Below are 10,096 nucleotides of genomic sequence, written 5' to 3'. Positions count from 1 at the left end.
CAACTTTAGCTCTTTTATCAAATATATGAAATCTGCATCCACTTTCCACTCATTATTCTGGGAGTTTACATGGCTTTACATTAATTACTTAATCTTTTTGGTATTGATAAATTTATTGACACCAATTCTTAACCTTTATTGTTAAAGAATAACAATTCTCACTTCACAAATCTCCAGTGCATCGAATTCCCTCATAAGTATTGTTTTATTTTTCTGGTAAATTAACTTTACACTGTCTTCAACTTTAACCGTGCACCAGCAGGCTCGAGGGGTAGATTAGCCATTAGCTTACCTCACCACCTGAATGCCAACCTTCAGAGACTTTTCCACCATGATGCCCAGGTCTCATTGCACCGCATCTTTTTGTAAGCTGCCACTTTTCAGATAATAATCTGCGTTCTGGTTTTTGCCACAAAAGTACGTAATGTCATGTCTATCCACATCATATTACATGAACCAAGTATTTGTCCAAGTTAGAGATAATGGGAACTGCAGACGCTGGAGAATCCATGATAACAAAGAGTGAAGCTGGATGAACACAGCAGGCCAAGCAGCATCTCAGGAGCACAAAAGGCAACGTTTCGGGCCTAGACCCTTCATCAGAAAGGGGAATGGGGAGAGGGTTCTGGAATACATAGGGAGAGAGGGGGAGGCGGACCGAAGATGGAGAGAAAAGAAGATGGGTGGAGAGGAGAGTATAGGTGGGGAGGTAGGGAGGGGATAGGTCAGTCTAGGGAAGACGGACAGGTCAAGGAGGCAGGATGAGGTAGTAGGGAGGAAATGGAGCTGCGGCTTGAGGTGGGAGGAAGGGATAGGTGGAAGGAAGAACAAGTTAGGGAGGCGGGCACAAGCTGGGCTGGTTTTGGGATGCAGTGGGGGGAGGGGAGATTTTGAAGCTTGTGAAGTCCAGATTGATACCATTGGGCTGCAGGGTTCCCAAGCAGAATATGAGTTGCTGTTTCCGCAACCTTCGGGTGGCATCATTGTGGCACTGCAGGAGGCCCATGATGGCCACTTCCGCCATCTACAATCCGACCCCACCACCCAAGACATTTTTCCATTCCCACCCTTGTCTGCCTTCCGGAGAGACTACTCTCTCCGTGACTCCCTTGTCCGCTCCACACTGCCCTCCAACCCCACCACGCCTGGCACCTTCCCCTTCAACCGCAGGAAATGCTGCACTTGCCCCCACACCTCCTCCCTCACCCCTATCCCATGCCCCAAGATGACTTTCCATATTAAGCAGATGTTCACCTGCACATCTGTCAATGTAATATACAGTATCTACTGTACCCGGTGTGGTTTCCTCTACATTGGGGAAACCAAGTGGCGGCTTGGGGACCGTTTTGCAGAACACCTCCACTCGGTTCACAATAAACAACTGCACCTCCCAGTCGCGAACCATTTTAACTCCCCCTCCCATTCCTCAGACGACATGTCCATCTTGGGCCTCCTGCAGTGCCACAATGATGCCACCTGAAGGTTGCAGGAACAGCAACTCCTATTCCGCCTGGGAACCCTGCAGCCCAATGGTATCAATGTGCACTTCACCAGCTTCAAAATCTCCCCTTCCCCACTGCATCCCAAAACCAGCCCAGCTCATCCCCTCCCCCCACTGTATCCCAAAACCTGCCCAGCTTGTCCCCGCCTCCCTAACCTGTTCCTCGTCTCAACTAACCCTTCCTCCCACCTCAAGCTGCACCTCCATTTCCTACCTACCACCTCATCCCGCCTCCTTGACCTGTCTGTCTTCCCTGGACTGACCTATCCCCTCCCTACCTCCCCACCTATACTCTTCTCTCCATCTTCGGTCCGCCTCTCCCTCTGTCCCTATTTATTCCAGAACCCTCTCCCCATCCCCCTCTCTGACGAAGGGTCTAGGCCCGAAACGTCAGCTTTTTCCCAAATGATTCTGCCCAAAGTATTCTGCTGCCTCTTCATATTGTCCTCACGGCACGTGCTGCCACCCAACACTTAGTGTTATATACAAGTGTGGAGATGGCATTCAATTCCTTCATCAAAATTGTTACTGCATGTTGTGAACATCTGGGCTCCCAGTACTGAATCCTGTGGCAGCCCACTTACCACTGAGAAGGACTAGCTAACTAATTGTTCTGGTTTGCAACCCACTGTTGGACTTATTTAAATCCTACAATGTGGCACTCAAAAACTTCCCTGGCAGGATATTAGTGCCCCTCCAGTTTAGTTGTAATCCATTATACTTGTAAAAATCCTTCCTGACATGGACCATATCCCAATGATACAGATATCTGGTACACTTCCTCTGAAAACAGTTGTTTGGCCAAACATTCAACTATATTATGTTCCTACTTCTTACCTCACTGGATCATTGCAGTGGGATGACTCCCACAACTACAACTCCTGATGGCCTGCTTTTCACCATTATGCATAACTCCCTAAAATCTCTTTGCAGGACCTTGTCTCGCTTCCTTCTTATGCTCTTAATAACACTATGCATCATCTGATAATCAGAGAAAGATTTATCTCAGCAAATCCAACAGTACACAACTACTGCTATGTTTGTATCCTTCCACAGATTGCCTATACTCTTCTCCCACGTTCTACTCTTCATTTCCCTATTAACTCTACTGTCAATTTGTGTGCCATTTGCAAAATCTGAAGTAATGAACCCAAGCCCTGATTATTATTCAAATCGAAAAGACATCAACTCTTCCTCCTGAAGGCATTATTCCCAAATATCGCCGTTTGATCTATCCTATCGTCATTCCCAAAGCAAATGTACCTACTTTATATCAAGTGTGTGTGTGTGTGTGTGTGTGTGTGTGTGTGTGTGTGTGTGTGTGTGTGTGTGTGTGTCTGTTTGTGTCTGTTTGTGTGTTTAAATGAGAGAGACTGGATATATGTTTCTGTTTGTCTGCGTATTTAAGTGTGTGTGCATTTGTGTCTCTATGTTTTTGCGTGCCTGTGTGAAACTGTGTATGCCTGTCTGTTATATATGTAAATACATGTGTACGGCTGAGAGAGAGAGAGAGAGAGAGATGATGATGCCTCCCTCTGTATCTACCTGAGTGTAAGTTAATACGTAACAGGAACTGGTAATCTTCATTTCAAGTGAAATGGCAATGGTTCATGAATTGGAAGCTACAGAATTTCGCTTTTTTGAAGCAGTAACTAATTAACTCCATTGTTAAGTTAATGAAAAACAGATTAAAAAAATACCAAAAGTGACATGATCGCCACTCATGATTGACATGGCAATAAGAGCAAAATGATTACTTTTACAAAACTTATTAGGATATATTTGCTGGTTCAGTTCGTATTGTTGAAACAATAGGCCCGAGACCTGAATGTGGAAACCCCTGTTCATAGGCAATCATTACGTTTTGGATATTTCCAAGGGAATATAATCAACAAGTGTTACTACTTCCAATCTTTGCCCTTTGCTACGTTAACAAAGATTTGATGATGGATCGTGAAATGTAATTGAGAACACAAAGCTCATGCTGGAAACCGAGTACACTTTCAGTAAAGAGTTTTAGAAAGTTCAAATCGAATAATTTGAGGCTAAATTTAGTTAGCATTCTTAGATTAATGGACCTTAGTTTAAAAATCACTTAATGATTTAAACAATTAGAACTGTAAAATATCGTGTTTGATCCTTCGTTTCTTGGCAACTGAAAATAGGGTGAGGAAATTGGAACATTGAGACTGAGAAGCGTGTTATAAAACAGTACTTTGTGGCTGAACTTTCTCCAAGGTGTGCTCATTCACCTGGAAAATCCATGATGGTAATTTACCAAGGGGCTCTGCAGAACAAGCAGGAAGCACTACAAAAGGTTAGAATGTAGAATAAACTTAACAAGAACTGTGTGCAATGGGTTGCTTTGTACAGTTGTTACTTTGACAGCTCATTCAGTGTTTTGGAAAATAAGAAGAAGCCAGTTTGGCAGCTTTGGAAAATATTTTGTAAACAAACTGTTGAATTTCTGCCAGTCATCCAACTGAATAAATTTTCCAAATGCAATCTCAAAAGTTAAAAGGAATGATTTACAGATTCGGAATGAAATGCATTGCTCATTTACTACAAGTGTACAAAGCAAAATTTGAGGGTCAGTACAGTTAGGAAAGTAATTATTTCCAGCTTTTTCAAGAACCCTTGCATGTCATTTTTGCATATTATAGTTTGATGCCTGACATATTCTCTTCATTTCATCCTTGGTTTGTTTGTCAGCTGTATAAAATCTTCATGTACATTTCTCTAACGGTTTTGGGAGTGCACATGGTTTATTTTTGTTACTTGATCAAAATTGTCTTTTGTGGTGTTGATCAACTTGACTACATCAATACTTAATCTTAACGCTCCAAACGATAATATTTCTCACTTCATAAATATCCAATCTACTGAATTCCCTCATGTCTGTTGGTATATTTTTCTGGCAAATTAACTTTACACTCACTTCAATTAGAAAGACTCTTTCTGAAATGTGATGCCCCGTGTTTGCCACAATAATCATTGAGTGAGACAATCAGTGTTCGCAAACTTAATAGACAACGCACAACAACAGCAAAGTTAATAGACAATGCCCTTGCTTAGGTAGAGTCCAAGATCAAAACTCTACCAGGAACTCTTTGCTTCATCTCGGCACTGAGACATTGAAATATATTGGATTCGAAAGGAGCTTGATGGGGTAAATGCTGAGAGGACGTTTCTGCTCATGAGTAGCTTAGGACCATATAAATAGTCTCAGAATAAAGGTGCTATGATTTAAGACTGAAAGGAGGACAAATCTCTGCTGTTAGAGAATTGTGATTCTGTGGAACTCAATGGCACATGGAGCTGTGGGGATAGAGTTTTTGCGTATATTTAAGGCTGAGATAGATGGATTCTTGTTCAGTTGGGAATTGAGTGTTACCAAACAAGGTAGGAAAATGGTCGTGAGGAATGTCAGATCGGTCGTGATTGTAATGAATGGTGGACAGACTGAAGGGGCGAATCACCTACTCCAACTCCTTTATAGAACATAGATAGAACATTACATCACAGTACAGGCCATTCGGCCCTCGATGTTGTGCCAACCTGTCATACCAATCTGAAGCCCATCTAACCTAGTCTAACCTTTATCTTGTAACACATGTTTGAATGAGGCCAACAAGGGAGCCTCCAAAATGTCCACCATCTTCTTCAACTGAGGATTCCCAAGCACTGTTGTTGATAGGGCCCTCGACCAGGTCCGACCCATCTCCCACACTTCTGCCCTCATCCCCTCTCGTCCCTGCAATAGGCGCTTCCTCATCATTACCCACCATTCCTCCATCAAAAACATCCAGATAATCATTAGATGCCATTTCCACCATCTCCAATGAAATGCCATGACCAGACACATATTCCGCTCCTCTCCCTTGCCTGCCTTCTGCAGGGATGGTTCCGTCTGGGACAACCTGGTCCACCCTTCCTTCACCCCTCAATAAACCCCACAGACACAAGGCGTCTTCTCCTGCAACCACCGAAGGTGTAACACCTGCCTATTTGCCTCCTCCCTCCCTAGTATACGGGGGCCCAAACATACCCTCCAGCTGAAGCAACTCTTCATCTGCACTTCCCACAATCCAGTCTACTGCATTTGTTGCTCACAATGTGATCTCCTCTACAGTGGGGCAACGAAGCATAGACTGGACTTCACTGCACATCTGTGTTTGGCTCACAAAAAGAGCCTGAACTCCCAGTTCCTGTCATTTTCACAAACCACCCTGCCCCCGGCCAACATCTCTGTCTCAGTCTTGCTGCAGCGTTCCAGTGAAGCTCAATGCAAGTGGAAAGAACGACACCTCATTTTCTGCTTGGGGACACTGCAACCCTCTGGGCTCAGTAAAGAATTCAATAATTTTATGGTCTGAATTGTCCCATGCCCTAGCCCTCTACCCCACAGACCAGGCCTTGTTATCATATAGGCTCTATTACACACTACCTAGTCACCAACAGTCTCCATTAACAGCTCATCACCCTCCTCACCAGATCATTATCAACTCCTTTGCCTCTCCAACTGCTCTTGTCTCGCTTTGGGCTCTATCCTTTATCCTATCATTTACTCCCTACCCTATCACCATTCCTATTTTCTTATTATAAATGGAGGTTTTCCCAACTACCATCAGTTCTGAGGAAGGGTCACTGGAGTCGAAATGTTAACTCTGAATTCTTACGTCACAAATGCTGCCAGACCTACTGAACTTTTCCAGAAACTTCCATTTTTGTCCCCTTTTTCTGATTGTTTTGGGGCGCTTGCGCCTGTGCACAAACAACCAACACTCTTTGAAGCAATTGGTGACTGAAACAAAAGGTACTCCTTACTGGTGATATGCACAGCAAAATAATATAGCATTAAACGTCCCTGAATTTCCTGAAAAGATCCTAGACTTGCTTGAATTGTTTCTTGTCTGATCTCTATACCTTAGGTAGGATGAAGAGATTTATTCAAGTTTGGTAAAATTTCCCATTATTGTCAGGAAGAAGACTTTTCTTCTGAATTCCCTGTATGCTTTCTTGGTGACTTATGTATATTGAATTGGTTTCATTTTCGTTCTCTGCACAATTGAAATACTCTGTCTGTCTCTAACTCACTACATCTTCTCCCGCCCACTCCATGAAAACTAACAATAAAATTAAAGACCCTCCAATAGGATAGTGTTCAGCCTCTTACAATGAGAAAATTCTTTCCTTTGCACGCCCTTCCCGCATAAACACACTCCCTCATTTCTGATGTCAATCTTGCAAATCTTTCACTGTTCTCCTGCATTCTCTTTAATGTTTAACAGCACAGCGGTCAGAATTGCATGGAGCTCTCCAATTATGTATCTCCACCTGTCGCCTCCCACCCCCCTCCCACAACTTAACAAACAACCTTGGTATTCCTGACTCACATTAATTCATGTTGAAATGCCTTTATTTTGTATTTTCTGATCATTGCCTGACAATTTCATAATTTATTGCAGTCCTTCTCTGTTCTGATAATTATTAATGATTTGCCTTTATGGTCAAAAATATGCAGCTTAGGTGGATTGGCCTTGCCAAGTTCCCTTGTAATGTCCAGGGATGTGAAGGCTACGAGAATTAGCTGAGATTTAATGCAGGCTAACGGGCAGTAAGTCTGAGTAGGATGTTCTGAGGAGGGCTAGTGCAGACACGATGGGCCGAATGGCCTCTATCTGCACTGTACGGATTCTATGTTCTGTGTTCATGCTTTACTTATGCTCTCGGTACGTTACCTTAACCTTTCCCAGTTCACTCGTTTCATGCTCATCTCTACTTTTCAAAAATTGGATATTAACCTCTTCCCTTCATTTATTTTTGTTTTCTACATTCAAGCGACGTGGGTGTCACTGGCTGGACCAGCATTTATTGCCTGTGGTTTGTTGCTCCTTGAACCGCATTCTTGAACCATTGTAATCCATGTGCAATGGGTAGACCCATAATGATCCTTCAGAAGGGAATTTCTGGAATTTTACCCAGTGAAAATGAAGGAACAATCATATATTTCCAAGTCAGGATGGTGAGTGATTTTGAGGGGATCTTGGTAGGTGGCGGTGGTCTTCTGTAGATGCTGCCTTTGTCCTTCGAGATGGAAGTGATTGTAGGTTTGGAAGGTTCTGTAAAAAGAATTTTTGGTGAGTTCCTGCAGTGCATCTTTTAGACAGTACACACTGCTGTGACTCAGCATCGGTGTGGGGAGGGAGTGGAGTGTTTGTGGATGTGGTGCCAATCGTGTGGGGGCTGCTTTGCCCTTGTGTCGAACTTCTTTAGTGTTGTTGCAGCTGCACTGTTCCAGGCAAATGGAGAGGTTTTCATCACACTCCTGACTTATAGATAATGTGGAATCAGGAGGTTATTTACTCGTTGCAGTGACTCCTTGCCCCCGCTTTGGCAACTTTATTTATATGACAAGCTCAATGACAGGGGAGTTGAGTTTAAGAGCTCTAAGGTTGTGCTGCAACTCTATAAAACTCTGGTTAGACCATATTTGGAATATTGTGTTCCGTTCTGGTCGTCTCATTATGGGAAGGATGTGAAAGTTTAGAGACGGTACAAATGAGATTTACCAGAACTGGAGGACAGGTCTTCTGAGGAAAGTTTGAGGGAGCTAGGGCTTTTCTCATTGGAGTGAAAAAGGACAAGAGGTGATTTGATAGACCATAAGACCATAAGGCCATAAGACATAGGAGTGGAAATAAGGCCATTCGGCCCATCAAGTTCACTCCACAATTAAAATCATGGCTAATGGGCATTTCAACTCCACTTCTCTGCACCCTCCCCACAGCCCTTGATTCCTTCTGAGATCAAGAATTTGTCGATCTCGGCCTTGAAGGCATCCAATGTCCCGGCCTCCACTGCACTCCATGGCAATGAATTCCAAAAGCCCACCACTCATTGGCTGAAGAAATGTCATCTCATTTCAGTTTTAAATTTACCCCCTCTAATTTTAAGGCTGTGCCCACAGATCCTAGTCTCCCCGCCTAACGGAAACAACTTCCTAGCGTCCACCCCTTCTAAACCATACATTATCTTGTAAGTTTCTATTAGATCTCCCCTCATAGAGGTGTAGAGGTGTACAAGATGATGGGCGGCATAGCTGGCATAGAGAGTCAGAGACGTTTTTCCCCATGGTGGACCTGACTATTACGAGGGAGCATAAATTGAAGGGGAGATGTCAAAGGTAGGTTCTTAACCCAGAGAGTAGTGGATGTGTAAAATCACTGCTGGCAGTGGTTGTGGAGTCAGGTACTTTAGAGACTTTTAAGCGACTCTTTGATCGGCACCTGGAGAGAGGAGAAAAAAGGGTATGCAGCGTAGTTTGCTCTCAGTAGGATAATAGATCAGCACGACATCATGAGCCAAAGAGCCTGTATTGGGCTGTACTGTTCAATGTTCTCTGTTGTTTATGTTTCTGATCAATGGTACCTCCAAGAATAGTGGGGATTTCAGTGGTAGTATCATCATTGAAGATCATCTCTTATTGCAGAGGGTCATTACTTGGCATTTATGTCGCATGAACCTTTTTTTGCCATTTGTCAGCTCAAGCTTGTTTAGAGTCTCAATTTTGCTGTATTTAAACATGGACTGTTTCTGTGAGTTTTGAGAAGATTTGTAGCTCAGGTTGAGGGTCTGGATGTGAGATTGCTCGCTGAGCTGGAAGGTAAGTTTTCAGACGTTTCATCACCATTCTAGGTAACATCATCAGTGAGCCTCCGACGAAGCGCTGGCGTTATGTCCCGCTTTCTATTTATCTGGTTAGGTTTCCTTGGGTTGGTGATGTCATTTCCTGTTCTTTTTCTCAGGGGATGGTAGATTGGCTCCAAGTCAATGTGTTTGTTGATGGAATTCCGGTAGGAATGCCATGCTTCTAGGAATTCTCGTGCATGCCTCTGTTTGGCTTGTCCGAGGATGGATGTGTTGTCCCAATCAAAGTGGTGTCCTTCCTTATCTGTATGTAAGGATACGAGTGATAGTGGGGCATGTCGTTTTGTGGCTAGTTGATGTTCATGTGTCCTGGTGGCTAGCTTCCTGCCGGTTTGTCCAATGTAGTGTTTGTCACAGTTCTTGCAAGGTATTTTGTAGATGATGTTCGTTTTATTTGTTGTCTGTATAGGGTATTTTAAGTTCTTAAGAACCAGATAAATAGAAAGCGGGACATAACACCAGCGCTTCGTCGGAGGCTCACTGATGATGTTACCTAGAATGGTGATGAAACGTCTGAAAACTAACTTTCCAGCTCAGCGAGCAAACTCACATCCAGAACTGTTTCTGTATCTGACGAGGTGTGAATGGTTCTGAACATTCTGCAATTATCAGCGAGCATCCCTACTTCTGATCTTATGATGGAGGGAAGGTCATTGATAAAACCGCTGAACACGATTGGGCTGAGGCCACAATGTGGAGGAAATCGTGATTAGCAATCTTCCTTTGTGTTGCGTATGCCCCTAACCCCTGATTCCTATTGATTCCAATTCTGCTCATGGCTCCTTGATGCCACACGCGGATGAATGTGATTTTATGCCAAGGACTATGTCCTACATCTCATCTCTGGAATTCAGTAATATTGCCAGAATGTTGTCAGTGCACATG

General features: G+C 43.5%; 1 pseudogene; it reads left to right on the top strand.

The window, feature by feature from the left end:
• Positions 1 to 3,765: 3,765 nt before the first annotated feature.
• Positions 3,766 to 10,096, top strand: part of LOC132207382 (NACHT, LRR and PYD domains-containing protein 3-like) — a 26,594-nt pseudogene continuing 20,263 nt past the window's right edge.

Source organism: Stegostoma tigrinum, chromosome 46, assembly GCF_030684315.1.
Source record: "Stegostoma tigrinum isolate sSteTig4 chromosome 46, sSteTig4.hap1, whole genome shotgun sequence".
Lineage (NCBI taxonomy): Eukaryota > Metazoa > Chordata > Chondrichthyes > Orectolobiformes > Stegostomatidae > Stegostoma > Stegostoma tigrinum.
The sequence above is the reverse complement of the archived record's forward strand: the minus strand, read 5'-3'. Positions and strand labels throughout refer to the sequence as shown.